The 21354-nt window shown below is 43.0% G+C and overlaps 1 protein-coding gene across 1 annotated transcript in view; it reads right to left on the reverse strand.

Annotated features, from left to right (window-relative positions):
* LOC124595335 (cytokine receptor-like factor 3) overlaps nt 1-21354 on the reverse strand; it is a 133501-nt gene that overhangs the window by 91589 nt on the left and 20558 nt on the right. The gene's annotated exons all lie outside the window — the stretch shown is intronic.

Below are 21354 nucleotides of genomic sequence, written 5' to 3' on the forward strand. Positions count from 1 at the left end.
GGAATGTACACAATATTCATTATATCAATTTACTTCCAAAACACAGAATGAAAATTAGTTGCTTTTACTATTTCACATGACAAATATATAAATGTCAAGATAGCAAGAGAACTTATACTGGGAAATAAAGGAAAAATATACAAAATTCTGGGGTAAATTCCAGGATTACAATACCGGGAAATGAGTTACCCTATGTTTAGAGCAACTACTGGGACAAACTACTGCAATCATGTTTTAGAGTTAAATATCCTCCCTTATGGCAGGGATTCTCCCCCAACACATTCTTACAGCCCACCACCACCACCTTAGTCTCAACCTTTGCCTTCCCTTATCCCCACTCAACTCTGGCTACTTTCCAGCTCACTTGATCTGGCCTACAGCTCACTCCAATTTACTTGCGACTGTTTCAGACTTCTCCCAATCCGTTGCTGAAATGATATACTGAGTTCAATTTTTCACATCTTAACTGAAAACTTGAATAAACCAAATCTGTTCAGCACAGAAACCAAACTAGTTCTTTCACCTGGTGATCGAATTATTATTGCTAAACACCAATTGAGGAGATTGGAAACTACATTTTTCAAAGCTGTTAACAATTCATTTTAATTGATTCAGCTTTATGTTCTTGATGAAACAATGAACACTGGATTAACATAACAAAATACTTTTTTGTCTTATTCACAAAACTTTTGATCTATCAGTGTGGAGTTCTATACTGATATAACTTTCGCATAGGAAGAAACTGTATGCACGACTTTCAAGAACGCCAAGAACAATTGCCAAATTAGTGTATAAAAAGAAGTTCAACTCATTTGCAAGTGTTCTATGGTATAACACTTATGCAGCTACAACAAGGAAAAAATTATTCATTCGTATTTATTCAATTTCTTGCTTAAGCCGTAATAAAGGAGAGGTTAGTGTAGGAATGAAGATTCACTTTGCACACAAACTGTCACCAATGAGGATCAGTATGAGGGGATTGGGCTCAGATTCCCACATGCACGCCACCCCCAGGTAAATAAGGCATATACTTTGCACTTCACTTCATACCTAGTATCTATGAAATTAAAAGTCACCCAAAGAAGTAATGAACACACATTCTTTATGCAAGCCAAACAGATACTTCCTTATACATTGATTATGTTAAGTGGTGCACAATGAAATGAAATGCATTCACCACTGGTTACAGTTAATCTACAGTTTTTCTCCTTGAAGTCTGTTGCATAACATTTCTTGGTGAACTTGTTGAACCAAACTGGGTTAAAATTTTAAACTTTTGACAATATTGTCATGAGATGTGCTGCAAGAACGTAGAGTACTTATTAGTGTCACCGGCTGCTATGTGCGAGTTGCCAGTTCATATCCAGTTACCAGCAAATATATGTTACTTTGTATTTATTATTTCTAGAAGGTTCTAATGTTAGTCATGTTTTCATATTCTGGAATATTCAATGTTTGTATACACATAGTAGCACTCTATGTTGGTGTCCATAATAAACATGCTTTTAGGGCTAAGTCTTGTACTTCACTGATGAGTATGCTTTCAGATTTGGACTTGATTGGGGGTATGATATGACAATAAAAGAAAGGTGGTTGAAACCTGAAACTGATAGCAGCAAAATTTCTGAAGAACATTTAATTGTATATAGAAACGACAGGCTAATGGGAAATGGAGGTAGTGTATTTGTTGCAACAGACAATGAACTCAAATCTACACGATAGAAATTGAAGCTGCACGTGAAAGTGGGAAAGATTCAATATCAGTTGCAGGCATAAAATGGTAACTGGATCCTTCCCTTGCCCACCAGACTCATCTCCTTATGTAACCAAAAACTTTAGAGAAAGTGTCAGTTTACTTGTACGTAAGTTCCCCAATCATACTGTAATCGTTGGTGGAGACTTCAATCATCCAACAATCAATTAAGAAATTTGGAGTTGTGTTAGTGGTGGGCATGATAAGACATCCTGTGAAACGTTACTAAATGCCTTCTCTGAAAAATATGTACAACAAATTCTTCAGAACCCCACTCATGATGGAAACATATTGAATCTGATGGCAACAAATAGATCTGATCTCTTAGAGGATGTCCACATTGAAACTGGTATCAGTGACAATGATGCAGTTGTGGCAACAATGATTACCAAAGTACAAAGGACAACTACAACAAGCAGGAAGATATATATGTTCAGTAAACTAGATAAAAAATCAGTAGTGTCATATCTCATTGAGGAACTTAAACTTTCAGCTCAGGGCAGTAGCATGTAGAGGAACTATGACTCATGTTAAAAAGTTGAACATGCACTGGATAGATACGTCCCCAAGAGAACAATTCGTATTGGGAGGGACCCTCCATGTATACTGTCACTGTAAAGAAACTTCTAAGAAAACAGAGACTACTGCATAATGGGTGTAAAACAAAGTGTAAGACTATAGATAGAGAGAGGCTGAATGAAATATGTTTGGCTGTGAAGACAGCAATGTGTGAAGCTTACAGTGACAACCATAGCAGAATATTGGAAAATTATATTTCACAAAACTCAAAGAAATTCTGGTTGTATGTAAAGGCTGTTAGTGGCACCAAAGCTAGAGTGCAGTCCCTTGTGTATGAGACAGGAACTGAAATTACAGGCAGCAAAGCAAAAGCTGAAATGATTTACTCCGTTTGCAAATGTTCCTTTACAAAGAAAAATCCAGGAGAACTGCCTCAATTTAATCCTTGTACCTCTGAAAAGATCAGTATTAGTATCAGTGGGATTGAGAAACACCTGAAACAGTTAAAATTGGATGAAGCCTCAGGGCCTGAAGGAATCCCTATCAGATTCTATACTGTATTTGCAGCTTAGTTAGCCCCTCTTCTGAATATATGATCACTTGTAGATTGCTCGAACAAAAAATTGTGTCCAGTAGTTGAGAGAAAGCACAGGTCACACTTCTCTACAGAAAGGGTAGTAGAAGTGATGCACAAAACTACCATCCAGTATTCTTGACATCAATTTGTTGTAGAATCTTAGAACATATTCTTAGTTCAAACATAATGAAGTATCTTGAACAGAATGACCTCCTCCATGCCAACAAACACTGATCCCAAAAACACTGATCATGTGAAACCCTGGTTCAAGGCAGTCACTGATACCTTCATTTCTCAAAAGCATTTGACCCAGTACCACATCTATGCATACTGTCAAAAGCTCGATCATATGATGTATCATGTGAAATTCGTGACTGGATTGAGGACACTTTGGTAGGGAGAATGCAGCATTTACCTAGGATGGAGAGTCATCGTCAGATGTAGAAGTAACTTCGGTTGTGATCCAAGGAAGTGTTTGGGACCCTTGCTGTTCCTGTTGTATATTAATGACCTCGCAGACAGTATCAAAAGTAACCTCTGACTTTTTGCAGACGATGCAGTTATCAATGATGAAGTACTGTCTGAAAGAAGCTGCATAAATATTCAGTCAGATAATGATAATATTTCAACGTGGTGCGAAGTTTAGCAACTTGTTTTAAATGTTCAGAAATGTAAAAATGTGCACATCAAAAAAGAAAAAAAATAGTATCCTATGACTATAATATCAATGAGTCACTGTCGGAATCTATCAACTCACACAAATACCTGGATGTAACACTTTTCAGAGATATGAAATGGAATGATGACACAGGCTCCCTCACGGGTAAAAGCAGGTGGCAGACTTCGATTTATTGGCAGACTACTGAGGAAGTGAAATCAGTTTGCAAAGGAGATTTCTTACAAATCACTTGTGTGACCCATTCTAGAATATTGCTCAGTGTGTGGGACCCGTACCAAATAGGACCAACAGGGGACATTCAATGCATACACAGAAGGGCAGCATGAATGGTCACAGATTTGTCTGACCCAGGAAAGAGTGCTATTGGGATGCTGAAGGAACTGGTCTGGCAAGACTCTGGAAGATAAGTGTAAACTAAGACCAAGTTTCAAGAACTTGCTTTAAATGACAACTCTAGAAATATACTACAGCCCCCTATGTATCAATCACACTGGGATCATGAGGACAGGATTAGAATAATGTACAGCACACACAGAGGCATTCAAACAATTATTCTTCCAGTGCTCCAGACACGAATGGAATGGGAAGATACCCTAATAAATGGTACAATGGGATGTGCTCTCTGCCATGCACTACAAAGAGGTTTGTGAAGTATAGTTGTAGATGTAGATGTTTGGTGGAGATGACGGGTACTTTGAAACCTCTATATCAATGTGTGTCCTTAGGCTGTGTAAAAGCTGTTGACTACTTGGACAAGAAATGGAATACAAGCACTGCATATTTAGGAGATCAATGGATGCCGAAACAGCAGTAAGTCAACTGAACATCAGGCACCCAGCAGTGTTTTCCAGAGACGCATTTCAGTACCCAATGAAACAAGTGAAATGGTTCAACAGAGTCGTCGAATACAACATATGGAATGATCTTATGTGTTTTGCAAATTTGTATTTGGACAGCACAGCTCAGCAGCAATTTGAGAACAGCAAAGAGAAGCTCAATAGCTGGGATAACTTCCGGGCCGTTCTGAAGAAAACAATTGGTGACAATTGACAGCAAGTCTGCTTAGCAAAAGAACAACAGAAGAACAGGGCTCAATTGTGCGGGGAAACAATACAATCATAGATACAGAATATCTGAATATGACAGGAGCTGATAAGATCACACACTCAATGAAAGGAGTCATACAAGACATGCATCCAGCTCTTCTGGCAAACAATGTCACAACAGCTGAAGAATTCACTAAGCACTTTTGAGGAAATGCAACAGAAAAAGAACTGGATGAAGAAGGCGTATCTGACTCCTGAATGTGATCCCTATGGCAGCTGTGAAAGCCTACTATGACCTCAGGTCTCTCATACACCAGATAGTATTGCAACAGATGCGGCACTTTGTGGCAGCATGAAATATTGGACCAAGTACACATGAGACAGCAGTCACAAATGTCGACCCAATGCATCAGGAAGAAAGAGAGAATGCTGAAGAGAGGTATTAATCTTTAGTATCAATTTCTATCACCAGTCGATCGCACCAGGAAGAATGGACGCAGCCATCAAATGACAAAGATGCATCTGAAAAACACAGGTACAACCAACTTCTCTGACAACTATAGCCTCCACAGAGGAACAGACAGAGAACAGAGTACAATATGCCAGTAAGTTTCCACTGTGGATGCACTGGACATGTTATACACTACTGCAGAGAAAAGGAGTTTTAGACAACTACTACGCCACTAGCCATCACCCATCACAACAGTTCTATTCACACTGGTCAACTGCAGATGGTTAGAGTCAAGCAGTGGACAGAGTCCTTAGCCATACCCTTGACGAGGCCAGTCCCCAATATGCCACAGGCATTCCCCGGTGCCGTACAGGGGTACTAGCCACTCACTCAGCACCAAATTTAGAAAACTAAGTGAGGTGACCATCTAAGGAGGTAAGGCTGCCACAGATGAAAATCCTCCATGGAAGATAGTTACCTAGATAACTGGAAATCTCATTGACATTGTCATCAATGGCCAACCAGTCTGGACACTAGTTATCACAGAGGCTTCTTATCCTGTAATGCTGAATGCTTATCACTGTCACATAAAAAACCCTATGTTCTCTGACATTAAAGCGATTGTGTCACGGGTGCAAAATATGTATAGCTGACAGGAACATGTTTTGCAAGAATAATTATAAATGACAGAACACTGCCCTTTGAATCTGCTGAATAGGTAAATAGCATATGTGCCAAGGCAACTCAAAAGGCAGAAAAAAAAATTATTCAGCTACGAGAAACAAGATGCTGGCACTTCATAACAAATTATTTCTGCTGTTATTTATACAGACAATGCTTTAAAGTAATATCTGACCATGCAGTATTTAAATGGTTAATGGGACTCAAAGACTGCACAAGTCATTTAACCAGGTGCGCCTTATGATTAAGAGAATTTGATTTTGAAGTGGTACACTGACCAGATAAATAACATCTGAATGTGGATGGACTAAGCTGGAGAATACACATCATGTAATGTGGTGATATACATGCAGAACAATAGAGGAAGCATAAGCTGTTGACCCAAATTGTCAGCACCTTGCGAGGCAATCACAATTCAGCGAGACAGGCAGTATGCTACAAAGAAAAATGATATGCAGTTTGCACCTAGTGATGGCAGCAAAATTACAAAACAAGGTGTTGAGACAGGTACATGATTCAATTTTAGCCAGACACGTTGGTTGTACAGCCACTGAACACCAAATCGCACAAAACTACTTGTGGAAGACATTTAAGCAAGATGTGGAATATCATGTAAAAACTGTACCCCATGTGCACAAAGCGCGGAACTCAACCATCAAAAAACTGCATTATAGAGATTACTAGTGGCAGATAAACTATTTCAGATGACTGGCATGGACAAATTCAGATCACTCACTCACTCAAACAACAGCATGGAACCGTTATGTACCAACAAAAATTGACCAATTTCCATATTTCATGTCCATGATCATCATACCAAACCAGCAGGTGCAAACAGTGACACAAGCAGTGGATACTGACATTTGGAACATCTGAGAAAATGATAACGGTCAAAGCACAAATTTTATGTCACAATGAATAAAGCAGTTGTGTCAACTTTACACATTACGCAACACATGACTAGTGCAGTTCAAATGGCTCTAAGCACTATGGGATATCTGAGGTCATCAGTCCCCTAGACTTAGAACTACTTAAACCTAACTAACCTACGGACATCACACACATCAACGCCCGAGGAAGGATTCAAACCTGCGACCGTAGCAGCAGCACGGTTCCGGGCTGAAAGGCCTAGAACGGCTTGGTCACAGCAGCCGGCGACTAGTGCAGCAGACAAGTTTCTAAGTCAATAGTCCCCATAATGACTGTGACACCCTACTCCATTACACAGTAGCGCCATGTAACTGAAAGGTCCAAGACAGTACATGCTCATCCCAATGAGGTCGTTTTCTGTCAAAAGACGCAATCTCCTTTTGAGTTTTGCAAATCCCAACAGGAAAAGATAAATCAGTTCAAAATTTTTTAAAAAGATTAAAATTTATTTGACAAGTTAAAAAGATAAACACTAAGGCATTAGAATGGCAGGAAGGCACCCATAATAAAAAAAGTAATGCTACCAGTGTATCATGTCAGACAATGAGTAATGCTAACCAACCTATATATCCTGAAGGAAAAAAAGTAATGCTACCAGTGTATCATGTCAGACAATGAGTAATGCTAACCAACCTATATATCCTGAAGGAAAGACTAGAATGTTTTGTTTTGGGTTACCAAGGACCTTAGTAAGTAATAAAAATTACATCACCTGTTAATGTTGTATTACAACTCCCAAGTGCACAAGGGCACATTCGCCCTGTTAAAGGCACTCTGAATGCACTGCCTCCGCTACTGGCAGCACCTTTCAAAGAGGGGAGGCAGGTGCCTCAAAAAGGGGAAAAGAAAGGTAAGATCAGGCAATTGAAACATGTTACACGTACAGTTATTCCAACCTACTCATACGCCTTAAGGTCACAAAGTGACCTTGTGAGCCGACTGTCAGTGCAAAATACCTGTGAGATTTGTGTGCTTTTCCTTATTAATTACTAGCTATTCTCAGACACTTATTGCTGTGGCTCAATCTGGTTAAATGAAAAAGAAAGAAAAGAGTAAGCACACATTTCTAACATGTAAGGGAATAGGATATACGTCCTAATCTACTTCTCTCCCCTCTCTTTGACTGTCTCCTTCTCCCTCTTTCTTTTTCTATTGCCTACTCTTTGCCTCTACCTCTGTTCTTCACCTTCACACCCCCTCTCTCTATCCATCACTCCGTCCCCATCTCTTCCTGCCCCCATGGCCTCGTTCCCACTTTCTATGTCCGTCTTCTCCTCCCTTCTCTTTCTTCATCACTCCTTGCACTCCCCCCCCCCCCCCCCCCCCCATCCAACATCTGCCCACCTTTCTATATTCATCTTCTCCTCCCTCCCCTTCTCTCCGTCTTTTCCTGCCCCTTCTCTCTGTCCATCTCTTCCTTTCACTTTCGTCTTCATTTCCTCTCACCCCTCTGTCCACCTCCTCTTCAGCCCCCTCTTTATAAAAATATAAAGTAAATCAGTCAAGAACTTTTCAGGATTTTTGGTAGTAATATTTCCCTTTTATGTATTACATCTTTTTGATATATTATGCACATTTAAAATATATATATATAGGTATACAGAAACATGCATATTTGAATGCAATGATGTGTCAAAATTTCCAAGCAATAGGAGAAGAACTTCTGGAGATTTACAATTTTGCATGAACAAACGTTAACATTTGTATTGATTTCTCCAAAAATTATTACATATACAGGGTGTTACAAAAAGGTACGGCCAAACTTTCAGGAAACATTCCTCACACACAAATAAAGAAAAGACATTATGTGGACATGTGTCTGGAAACGCTTACTTTCCATATTAGAGCTCATCCTCCGTTAGCGAGAATACATGTATCCACCCTCCATCGCATGGAATCCCTGATGCGCTGATGCAGCCCTGGAGAATGGCGTATTGTATCACAGCCGTCCACAATACGAGCTCGAAGAGTCTCTACATTTGGTACCGGGGTTGCATAGACAAGAGCTTTCAAATGCCCCCATAAATGAAAGTCAAGAGGGTTGAGGTCAGGAGAGCGTGGAAGCCATGGAATTGGTCCGCCTCTACCAATCCATCGGTCACCGAATTTGTTGTTGAGAAGAGTACGAACAATTCGACTGAAATGTGCAGGAGCTCCATCGTGAATGAACCACATGTTGTGTCGTACTTGTAAAGGCACATGTTCTAGCAGCACAGGTAGAGTATCCCGTATGAAATCATGATAACGTGCTCCATTGAGCGTAGGTGGAAGAACATGGGACCCAATCAAGACATCACCAACAATGCCTGCCCAAACGTTCACAGAAAATCTGTGTTGATGACGTGATAGCACAATTGCGTGCGGATTCTCGTCAGCCCACACATGTTGATCATGAAAATTTACAATTTAATCACGTTGGAATGAAGCCTCATCCATAAATAGAACATTTGCACTGAAATGAGGATTGACACATTGTTGGATGAACCATTCGCAGAAGTGTACCCGTGGAGGCCAATCAGCTGCTGATAGTGCCTGCACACGCTGTACATGGTACGGAAACAACTGGTTCTCCCTTAGCACTCTCCATACAGTGACATGGTCAACGTTACCTTGTACAGCAGCAACTTCTCTGATGCTGACATTAGGGTTATCATCAACTGCACGAAGAATTGCCTCGTCCATTGCAGGTGTCCTCGTCGTTCAAGGTCGTCCCCAGTCGCGAGTCATAGGCTGGAATGTTCCGTGCTCCCTAAGACGCCGATCAATTGCTTCGAACGTCTTCCTGTTGGGACACCTTCGTTCTGGAAATCTGACTAGATACAAACGTACCACGCCATGGCTATTGTCCCATGCTAATCCATACATCAAATGGGCATCTGCCAACTCCGCATTTGTAAACATTGCACTGACTGCAAAACCACGTTCGTGATGAACACTAACCCATTGATGCTACGTACTGATGTGCTTGATGCTAGTACTGTAGAGCAATGAGTCGCATGTCAACACAAGCACCGAAGTCAACATTACCTTCCTTCAATTGGGCTAACTGGCGGTGAATCGAGGAAGTGCAGTACATACTGACGAAACTAAAATGAGATCTAACATGGAAATTAAGCGTTTCCGGACACATGTCCACATAACATCTTTTCTTTATTTGTGTGTGAGGAATGTTTCCTGAAAGTTTGGCCGTACCTTTTTGCAACACCCTGTATATTTATATTTTATTTGTGGTGCTCTAGTAGGTGCACAGAAACATATCTGTATTTGAATACAACAGAGAGTCAAAATTTCAGAGTGAAGAAGTTATCGAGATATAAGATTCTGAACACACAAAAATTTAGTTTTTGTTTCTATAGATGTGAATGTATGTTTGTACAAAATCGTAAATCTCCGAAAGTTCTTCATTAAATGATTTGAAATTTTGACACAACATTAAATTTGTTTTTAAACACACACGGGAATACCATACGATTGATTTGTGTGTGTGTGTGTGTGTGTGTGTGTGTGTGTGTGTGTGTGTGTGTGTGTGCGCGCGCTCCAGTATGTATGTAGAAACATGCACAGATTCGAATTCAGTGTCAACATTTCAAAGCAATCAGGGAAGAACTTTCAGAGATATATCATTTTGAATGAATGAACATTTACAAGGATTTCCAGTATGCTGGGCTGAGTTGCATGTTTATCCTGGTTCATAGAGAAACTTGTTGATACACGTATATGTAAAATATTAACATGGTTTGCATGCTATTACAGAATATACCATTTTGTCTATTTGGATGATTTGAAAATGGGTTCAGGTAACCCAAAACTAGTCAATAAACAAAATTTTCCAATTGTAGCTGTTCTGCATTTACATTTTTTTTTATACAGAATATTAGGGATATGTGTGCAAATATGTTATGACAATATTCATGTTTTAAGTATTAAATCATAAAAGGTGTTGCTTTTCTGAAAGCTACTCTTGAGTGAGTGTAGAGGAGTCATTCTGTTTAGCAGTAGCAGCTTTCGAGTGAAATTTTTATTTGCAGCATTGTTAATGATAGTGGAAACTTAAGTGTGTTTGGTTGTGTAGGGAAAATCTGTGTCATACTACATGTTAATTACATAGTGAAGAGAGCACGTCTGGTTGATGCAAAAGTAGTTGTCCATTCTGTGCAGGCTTGTAACAGCAAATAAATTGTCACCGAGTGTGAATGTTTATAGATGTGTGCTTGCTCGTCTTAGTCTTTAAAATGTTAAAAAATGTTTATGATTATTCGCTAAGTCAGTTTATTCATGTAATATGATGGATAGTATTTGACAGAATTATTCTAAAGGATAGAACTGTACCGGTTGTTCTCAGTGGCAAACACAGTGCTCACCACTTGTACTAATTAAGAACAAGGATATTACAGTGGTGCACAGTGCACACAACAACAGGGACAAGGATTATTAATCAACGCCACCTGAAGTTGCATTTCTTGATCAACATTCTGACTACTCACCACCATTGCCACAACCACTGCCCTAAATACCAAACAAACAGTAATGTATCAACTTAACCTACCCTTTGAGATCCTAGCCCCTGAAAACTTGGCCTATCTGAATAACACATTAGACCCCACATTTCTTGCTTCCTTAGATCAGATGTTAGCTGCACAAAATGAGCCCATATCAATAGAACACCAATTAGACCATGTGAAAAGGTATTGTACAGAACATCATCGTTGTTGTTGTGGTCTTCAGTCCAGAGACTGGTACGATGCAGCTCTCCACGCTACTCTATCCTGTGCAAGCTTCATCTCCCAGTACCTACTGCAACCTACACCCTTCTGAATCTGTTTAGTGTTTTCATCTCCTTGTCTCCCTCTACGATTTTTACCCTCCACGCTGCCCTCCAACACTAAACTGGTGATCCCTTGATGCCTTAGAATATGCCCTACCAACTGATCCATTCTTCTAGACAAGGTGTGCCACAAATTTCTCTTCTCTCCAATTATATTCAATAACTCCTCACTAGTTATGTGATCTACCCATCTAATCTTCAGCATTCTTCTGTTGCATCACATCTCGAAAGCTTCTATTCTCTTCTTGTCCAAACTATTTATCCGTGTATAACTTCCATACATGGCTACACTCCATACAAATACTTTCAGAAACGACTTCCTGACATTTAAATCTATACTCGATGTTAACAAATTTCTCTTCTTCAGAAACGCTTTCCTTCCCATTGCCAGTCTACATTTTATATCCTCTCTACTTCGACCATCATCAGTTATTTTGGTCCGCAAATAGCAAAACTCATTTACTACTTCAAGCATTTCATTTCCTAATCTAATCCCCACAGCATCACCCGATTTAATTCAACTACGTTCCATTATCCTCATTTTGCTTTTGTTGATGTTCATCTTATATCCTCCTTTCAAGACACTGTCCATTCCGTTCAGCTGCTCTTACAGGTCCTTTGCTGTCTCTAACAGAATTACAATGTCATCGGCGAATCTCAAAGTTTTTATTTCTTCTCCATGGATTTTAATTCCTACTCCGAATTTCTCTTTTGTTTCCTTTACTGCTTGCTCAACATACAGGTTGAATAACACAGGGATAGGCTACAACACTGTCTCCCTTTCCAACCACTGCTTCCCTTTCATACCCCTCGACTCTTATAACTGCCATCTGGTTTCTGTACAAATTGTAAATAGCCTTTCGCTTCCAGTATTTTACCCCTACTGTGGTGTCACCGCCAGACACCACACTTGCTAGGTGGTAGCTTAAATCGGCCGCGGTCCATTTAGTACATGTCGGACCCGCGTGTCGCCACTGTGTGATCGCAGACCGAGCGCCACCACAAGGCAGGTCTCGAGATACGGAATAGCACTCGCCCCAGTTGTACGATGACTTTGCTAGCGACTACACTTACGAAGCCTTTCTCTCATTTGCCGAGAGACTGTTAGAATAGCCTTCAGCTAAGTCCATGGCTACGACCTAGCAAGGCGCCATTAACCGTATCTGAAGATAGTCTTATTTGTATTATCAAGAGCGATGTACCACAAGGATAGAATAAAGTTAAGTATTCGAGGAGCTGCATACTTTTCTTATTAGAATTCACTACTTATCCTGTTCCAGAATTCACGCCCGTCTGCGTTAGATAGCGTGCATTTAGGCCGCCTCTATCTACAAGGTGTTGGCACATTTACCAACACATCATTGGCGACGAGACAACGAAAAGGATCTTGTTCTTTCTAATTGCTTACATTTACTTGTGTCATGGCTTCGCCACAATCTCCAGATGTACTGTCCGAATTTTATCGCTTGCAGAATCAGCAGACGCAGGCGTTATTGGCTGCCCTTGGACAGCTCGTCCAGGGTCAACGTGCCATTCAAACCGATGCGGCAGCCGCCGCTTCACCGCTACCGCAGCCACAACATGCACTTGCACCGCCTTTTAGGCCCTACGACCCAGACGTGGAATCGTGGACCGAGTGGTCCCGCCAGTTTGGATTTCATCTCGCCGCCTACAGAATTCAAGGTAACGAGCGGCAGCCTCATTTATTGTCGTGTGTAGGGGTGCAAACGTACCGTGTGATAGTGAAATTGTTTATCCGACGCGACGTAGCAACTCTGTCCTACGAAGAAATTTTGTCGGCATTGGACGCCTATTTCAAAGAAACAGTTAATGTAGTTGCAAAAAGGTATACGTTCTTTCGCACAAAACGTACGGCCGGTCAAACTAATCGGGAGTGGGTTGCAACATTGCAAGGGCTTACTAGGGATTGTTCATTTGAATGTGACTGTGGCCTTCCTTATTCAGATACTATGGTGCGTGATGCAATTGCACAGAACGTTTCTGATGTTCGCATACGGGAGCAAATTTTGAAACTAGTTAATCCCTCCCTTCAACAAGTGATAGACATATTGGATAGACAAGACACACTTGACTGTGCTCAGGAATCTTTTGAAACTTCGCCAGCAGTGTGTAACATTAATCGGCCCGTCGGGCGCGCAGCGCGGCCCGGTCAACTGCCCTCGCGCACGTCAGCACAGCTGCCGCCACGCTCTAAACCAGGTGTGCCGCGCCAGCACACAAATGCAGTGAAATCATGCCCGCGGTGTGCAACTAGACATTCGCGTGACAATTGCCCGTCACGCCAAGCTATTTGTTTTTACTGTAATAAGAAAGGGCATGTTCAAAGTGTTTGCCAGAAAAAGCTCAGATCAGACAATCATAATCATTCCAGGCCTTTTGCTTCGCGCCGGAATCGAACCAAGGACACTCAGGCTCGTGGACCTTCACCCATGGACATTCATGTAGTTAATTCCACTTCGTCCAGTGCCACTGTCTCTAACAGTGACTGTGTTCGTCCCGCAAAACGTGTGCGTCGACATCGCCGGAAATCACGTCAATTAGCAAGTGATGCTGTGCCTGTATCAGTTCAAATTGCACGAGACAGTCGCTCTTGTCGTCAGCAGGACAATAAACTTTTTGTAGATTTGGACTTTAATGGCAAGGTCATACCATTCCAGCTCGATACCGGAGCTGCAGTTTCATTGCTCAATCACGACACGTACAAACAACTGGGCAAACCTCCGTTGCATGCCACAAATGTTCAGTTAAAAAGTTATTCAGGACAGCTTATCCCTGTGTTAGGACAGTGCACTCTTCTTGCAACATACAAGGGACAAACAAAACTTGTGTCATTTTATGTCTTCGTTCTTCTACTGCAGTGAACTTGTTTGGTTTAGATTTATTTCAATTGTTTAACATGTCTATAGTAAATCAGGTACTATCAGTGAATCAGACGGTGCCTTCAGACAGTGTTTCTCGTCTGTGTGAAGAATTTGCAGACATTTTTGCACCGGGCCTTGGTTGCGCTAAGAACTATGAAGCACATTTGGAACTGAAAGTAAACGCGCAACCGAAATTTTTCCGAGCGCGCAATGTTCCTCACGCATTGCGTGATGAGGTCGCAAGAACATTAAACGATCTCGAATCACAGGGTGTAATTCAACGTGTGCAAGCTTCTCTCTGGGCCTCACCCTTAGTAATTTTGCCAAAACCTTCCGGAAAACTGAGACTTTGTGTGGACTTCAAGGCAACAGTGAATCCACAACTAGTGACTGCAACTTTTCCCTTACCCCGCCCGGAAGATCTTTTTGATAAACTGTGCCCGGGTAAATACTTTTCCAAGTTGGACCTAGCAGATGCGTACTTGCAAATCCCAGTGGACGCCGAATCCCAGCGCGTCTTGGTGGTTAACACGCATCTTGGTTTGTACCGATTCAAAAGACTGCCATTCGGGTGTGCATCCGCCTCTGCATTGTTTCAGCAATATTTACAAACTATTTGTGCGTCGGTCCCTACTGCTGCGAACTATCTGGACGATATTGTGATCTCCGGAAAGACGGCCGACGAGCATTTAGCACACCTACGAACGTTATTTCAAGTCTTGCAACAAAATGATCTTCGCTTGCGGAAGGACAAATGTGTGTTTTTTGCTCGTGACTTACCATACCTGGGCCATGTCATCAACGCCCAAGGCATCCATCCGAGTCCAGAGCACCTCCGTGCCATACAAGATTTGCCTTCACCACAAAATGTGAAGCAGCTACAGAGTGTGTTGGGTAAAATTAACTATTATAATCGCTTTCTGCGCAATGCCTCTTCCATTTCAGCTCCGCTTCATCGCTTACGCCGTACAGGTGTTCCGTTCGTCTGGACGACAGAATGCGAACGCGCCTTTCGCCAGTTGAAATCGGCGTTGCTTTCTAATACTTGCCTTACGCCATTCGATCCCCAGAAACCCCTTTTGTTGATGGTAGATGCATCGGATTTCGGGATCGGTGCTGTGCTTGCGCACAAAGTTGGCTCGCATGATCGCCCTATTGCCTTTGCGTCAAAATTGCTCTCGTCTGCGCAAAGAAATTACTCACAGATAGAGAAAGAAGCTTTGGCTCTCGTGTTTGGTGTTACTAAGTTCTATGATTTCTTGTATGGTCGTCACTTTACCATCATAACAGACCACAAACCTTTGACATCGCTCTTTCATCCGAACAAGCCTGTACCTCCGCGTACAGCGCAGAAATTCATTCGCTGGTCGATTTTCCTCTCGCAGTACCGCTACGATATCTTGTATCGGTCCACTGCTAAGCACGGAAACGCCGATGCGTTGTACCGTTTGCCTGTTGCTGAGGATAAAGCATTCGATTCTTCCGAACTTGCTTGCATGTTCATTGATTCGGAAACCGATGAAGTGGTCGAATCGTTTCCGATTGATTTTCGTCGTGTAGCTACAGCCACAGCTGCTGACCCTGTCCTTGCTACCGTTTTGCATTTTGTTGCTACGCAATGGCCTTTGTCAAAGTCTCGGATCGAGGATCCGTTGGTTCGCCGATTTTTTGCTCATAAGGAGAGACTTTTTGTTCGACGTGGTGTTTTGTTGTTGCGTTCTGGTAATGATCAGTCCAGAGTAGTGGTCCCACGTTCGTTACAGTCCTCTGTCTTACGGCTTCTTCACCAAGGACATTGGGGTATAGTGCGAACGAAACAACTTGCTCGTCAGCACTGTACTTGATTCGGAATCGATGCTGCGATTACGAATATGTGTTCTTCTTGCATGGCGTGTGCCGAACAACAATCCGCACCGCCGCGGAAAGTCTTTGCATGGCCAAAAGCCACTTCCCCTTGGCAACGCTTGCACATCGATTTTGCTGGTCCATTCTGGAATGCTCGATGGTTGGTTCTGGTAGATGCCTTCAGTAATTTTCCTTTTGTTGTCAGGATGTCTTCCACGACGTCCTCTGCCACCATCCAAGCGTTGTCTGCTATCTTTTGCATTGAAGGTCTTCCGCAGACTATTGTTTCCGACAATGGCCCACAGTTCATGTCCGCAGAATTTCAGTCATTCTGCCAGGCCAATGGTATTCAACATCTGACATCCGCGCCGTTTTCGCCTAAGTCAAACGGTGCTGCTGAACGATTGGTCCGGACTTTCAAGTCACAGATATTGAAGTTGAAAGAGTCGCATTCTCGGGAGGACGCGTTGTTGCTCTTTTTGTCATCGTATCGCTCTCAGCCCCGAAATGGTCGCTCGCCGGCTGAGTTGCTCCACGGTCGTCCTCATCGAACCTTGATGTCTTTGCTGCATCCGCCGCATCAGGTTCCTGTGCAGCGGCAGAATCCTGCTTTTGCTCCAGGCGACGTTGTATTTTACCGCCACTATCGAGGTTCACGGCGTTGGCTCGCAGGGCGCATTCTTCGCTGCCTCGGCCGCGCGATGTATTTGGTTTTGGGGGCCTCTGGTGAGGTGCGTCGGCATCTCAATCAGCTGCGCCTCTGTCGTCGCACGGGTTCTGCCGCTCCCCGTCTGCTGTCAGCGACGGTGCCGTCCGGTCAGCGCCCTGGGGACCCATCTACTGGCTCGCCTCGTCCCCGGGTGTTACCGACGCTGCCTTCCATTTTGCCCCATGGCGACGCGCCGCCGCAGCCGCAGCCACCACCTCCGCCGCCGCCGCCCGCATTCGACGCTTCGCTGCAGCCGCCAAGCGCCTCCCTAGGTCACGCGCCGCCGATCGCGTCCTGTGGCCAGCTGCCCTCCGCCATGGAACTCTTGCCCGCTCCGGACCACATGATGTCATCGCGCGTCGGGTACCCCGACGCAATGGAGGTTGACCCTTCGGCCCCTCCTGTTTCTTTACGGGCGCATACACCGCATGTTGACGTGCACCCTGGACTAGGTTTTCAGGTGTTTCCTAGCTCCCGTCGGACCGAATGGCCGGGTGCGGGTGGCACAGCCTCGCCTGTTGTTAGGCTCCCCACTGCATCGCATACGTCAACATGGGGTCCTCCCCACGGCGGGCGGAAGCCTTATAACACGACCGTTCGCCGATTTGCGGGGGAGGAATGTGGTGTCACCGCCAGACACCACACTTGCTAGTTGGTAGCTTAAATCGGCCGCGGTCCATTTAGTACATGTCGGACCCGCGTGTCGCCACTGTGTGATCGCAGACCGAGCGCCACCACAAGGCAGGTCTCGAGATACGGAATAGCACTCGCCCCAGTTGTACGACGACTTTGCTAGCGACTACACTTACGAAGCCTTTCTCTCATTTGCCGAGAGACTGTTACAATAGCCTTCAGCTACGACCTAGCAAGGCGCCATTAACCGTATCTGAAGATAGTCTTATTTGTATTATCAAGAGCGATGTACCACAAGGATAGAATAAAGTTAAGTATTCGAGGAGCTGCATACTTTTCTTATTAGAATTCACTACTTATCCTGTTCCAGAATTCACGCCCGTCTGCGTTAGATAGCGTGCATTTAGGCCGCCTCTATCTACAAGGTGTTGGCACATTTACCAACACATCACCTACCACCTTCAGAATTTGAAAGAGAGTATTCCAGTCAACATTGTCAAAAGCTTTCTCTAAGTCTACAAATGCTACAAACATAGGTTTGCCTTTCCTTAATCTGTTTTCTAAGGTAAATCGTAGGGCAGTATTGCCTCACATGTTGCAACATTTCCACGGAATCCAAACTGATCTTCCCCGAGGTTGGCTTCTACCAGTTTTCCATTTGTCTGTAAAGAATTCATGTTAGTATCTTGCAGCCGTGACTTATTAAACTGATAGTTCGGTAATTTTCACATCTGTCAACACCTGCTTTCTTTGGGATTGGAATTATTACATTCTTCTTGAAGTCTGAGGGTATTTCGCCTGTCTCATACATCTTGCTCACTAGATTGTGGAGTTTTGTTACGCCTGGCTCTCCCAAGGCTTACAGTAGTGCTAATGGAATGTTGTCTACTCCCGGGGCCTTGTTTCGACTTAGGTCTTTCAGTGCTCTGTCAAACTCTTCACGCAGTATCATATCTCCAATTTTATCATCCTCTTCCAATTCCATAATATTGTCCTCAAGAACCTCGCCCTTGTATAGACCCTCTATATACTCCTTCCACCTTTCTGCTTTCCCTTCTTTGCTTAGAACTGGGTTTCCATCTGAGCTCTTGATATTCATGCAAGTGGTTCTCTTTTCTCCAAAGGTCTCTTTAATTTTCCTGTAGGCAGTATCTATCTTACCCCTTGTGATATATGCCTCTACATCCTTACATTTGTCCTCTAGCCATCCCTGCTTAACCATTTTGCACTTCCTGTCGATCTCATTTTTGAGACGTTTGTATTCCTTTTTGCCTGCTTCATTTACTGCATTTTTGTATTTTCTCCTTTCATCAATTAAATTCAATATCTCTTCTGTTATCCAAGGATTTCTATTAGCTCTTGGCTTTTTACCTACTTGATCCTCTGCTGCCTTCACTATTCCATCTCTCAAAGCTACCCATTCTTCTTCTACTGTATTTCTTCATTCTTGTCAATCGTTCCCTAATGCTTCCCTGAAACACTCTACAACCTCTGGTTCTTTCAGTTTATCCAGGTCCCATCTCCTCAAATTCCCACCTTTTTGCAGTTTCTTCACTTTTAATCTACAGTTCATAACCAATAGATTGTGGTGAGAGTCCACATCTGCCCCTGGAAATGTCTTACAATTTAAAACCTGGTTCCTGAATGTCTGTCTTACCATTATATGATCTAACTGAGACCTTCCTGTATCTCTAGGCTTCTTCCATGTATACAACCTTCTTTCACGATTCTTGAACCAAGTGTTAGTTATGATTAAGTTATGCTCTGTCCAAAATTCTACCAGGCGACTTCCTCTTATATTCCTTACTCCCATTCCATATTCACCCACTACGTTTCCTTCTCTTCCTTTTCCTACTACCGAATTCCAGGCACCCATGACTATTATATTTTCATCTCCCTTCACTATATGAATAATTTCTTTTATCTCCTCATACATTTCTTCAACTTCTTCTTCATCTGCAGAGCTAGTTGGCATATAAACTTGTACTACTGTGGTAGGCGTGGGCTTCGTATCTATCATAGCCACAATAATGTGTTCCCTATGCTGTTTGTAGTAGCTTACCTGCATTCCTATTTTCCTATTCGTTATTAAACCTACTCCTGCATTACCCCTATTTGATTTTGTATTTATAACCCTGTATTCACCTGACCAGAAGTCTCGTTCCTCCTGCCACCGAACTTCACTAATTCCCACTATATCTAACTTTAACCTATCCATTTCCCTTTTTAAATTTTCTAACCTACCTGCCCGATTAAGGGATCTGACATTCCATGTTCCGATCCATAGAATGTGTTTTCTTTCTCGTGATAACAATGTCCTCCTGAGTAGTCCCCGCCCGGAGATCCGAATGGGGGACTATTTTACCTCTGGAATATTTTACCCAAAAGGACACCATCATACAGTAAAGCTGCATGCTCTCGGGAAAAATTACGGCTGTAGTTTCCCCTTCCTTTCACAGCCATTCACAGTACCAACACAGCAAGGTTGTTTTGATTAGTGTATAAGGCCAGATCAGTCAATCATCCAGGCTGTTGCCCCTGCAACTACTGAAAAGGCTGCTGCCCCCCTTCAGGAACCACACGTTTATCTGGCATCTCAACAGATACCCCTCCTTTGTGGTTGCACCTATGGTACAGCTATCTGTATTGCTGAGGCATGCAAGCCTCCCCACCAATGGCAGGGTCCATGGTTCATGGAACATCATCACCAACTTGTAATCGTACAAACCACAACCTCAGCTGCCTGCATAATGGGTATTGCTTACTACTATTTCTGGGGTAGAGTTGCCCAAATTCCAACCTTCAGCCTCTGGGTTCCTACCAGTGACATCGGCACCAATGAAGATTTAAATGGTATAGCACAGTGTAAATCATAAATTCCAAGCTCTTTTATAGCACCTGGTAATAGTGAAAGAACAAGGAGACAGTAAATAATGTAAAGGAACATACTGACACTGATATTCTGTCAGAACTCAAGTAGGAGGTCACAAAGCATATACAAAGGTATACATTTCGGTGCTCATGTTGCATTCAACTTTCAAACAGGAATTCAGGGGCTGGATTCAGGTAAGGATGGAAGAATGTAATGAACCAAGCAATGCCAGTAGGGTAGAGCCAAGTTTCAGGCACTGACCACCGCAGCCACTGACCGCACGCCAACACAACAACTTCAGCAATGACGGGCCACCTCCATGCTCCAAACCACTTCCGCAAGGCAATGACAGTGACCACAGACATTGATGCTCAGCCTGAGTTGAACAATGCTGTGAAAATGATGATGTGCCCACAACGCAGCCACCCTGATTGCTTCTTGACTGCCCAACCTCTTGGCAGCTCTGCCATTCTAAGGGGCTAGGCAAAGATACTTGAGGCATATTCCAATTGGTAATCACAATGGGGGTAGGTGTCAGGGGACCTATGGCCCTAGTATGAAAAAAGAATCTGGCACGTTGGATGATTAGGTAATCAATAGATGGTGATTGTGGAAGTGAGCAAGTGTTGGTACTTCCCAAAATGAAGAGGGAAGACCCCACTTTGGCAAGGAGATTGTTTATAGGAATAGCCTGGAAGGTGCCAGTGGTCAGTCTTACTCCAAGTTGATGGACTGAGTCTAGTGATTTAAAAAGCTGATGTGCTGCTGAGCCACAGATCTGTCAACCATAGTCCAATCAGAATGAGCCCAGGGCCTGGTAAATATGGAGTACAATAGTGCAATCCACACACCAAGAAATGGGCAAGGATACCCAAGTGTGTTAAGCCTTTGCATGCACCTGGTCTTTAGCTGGCAAATATGGGGCAACCATGCCAGCTTTTTATCAAAGAAG

The sequence above is a fragment of the Schistocerca americana genome, chromosome 2 (assembly GCF_021461395.2).
Source record: "Schistocerca americana isolate TAMUIC-IGC-003095 chromosome 2, iqSchAmer2.1, whole genome shotgun sequence".
Taxonomy (NCBI): domain Eukaryota; kingdom Metazoa; phylum Arthropoda; class Insecta; order Orthoptera; family Acrididae; genus Schistocerca; species Schistocerca americana.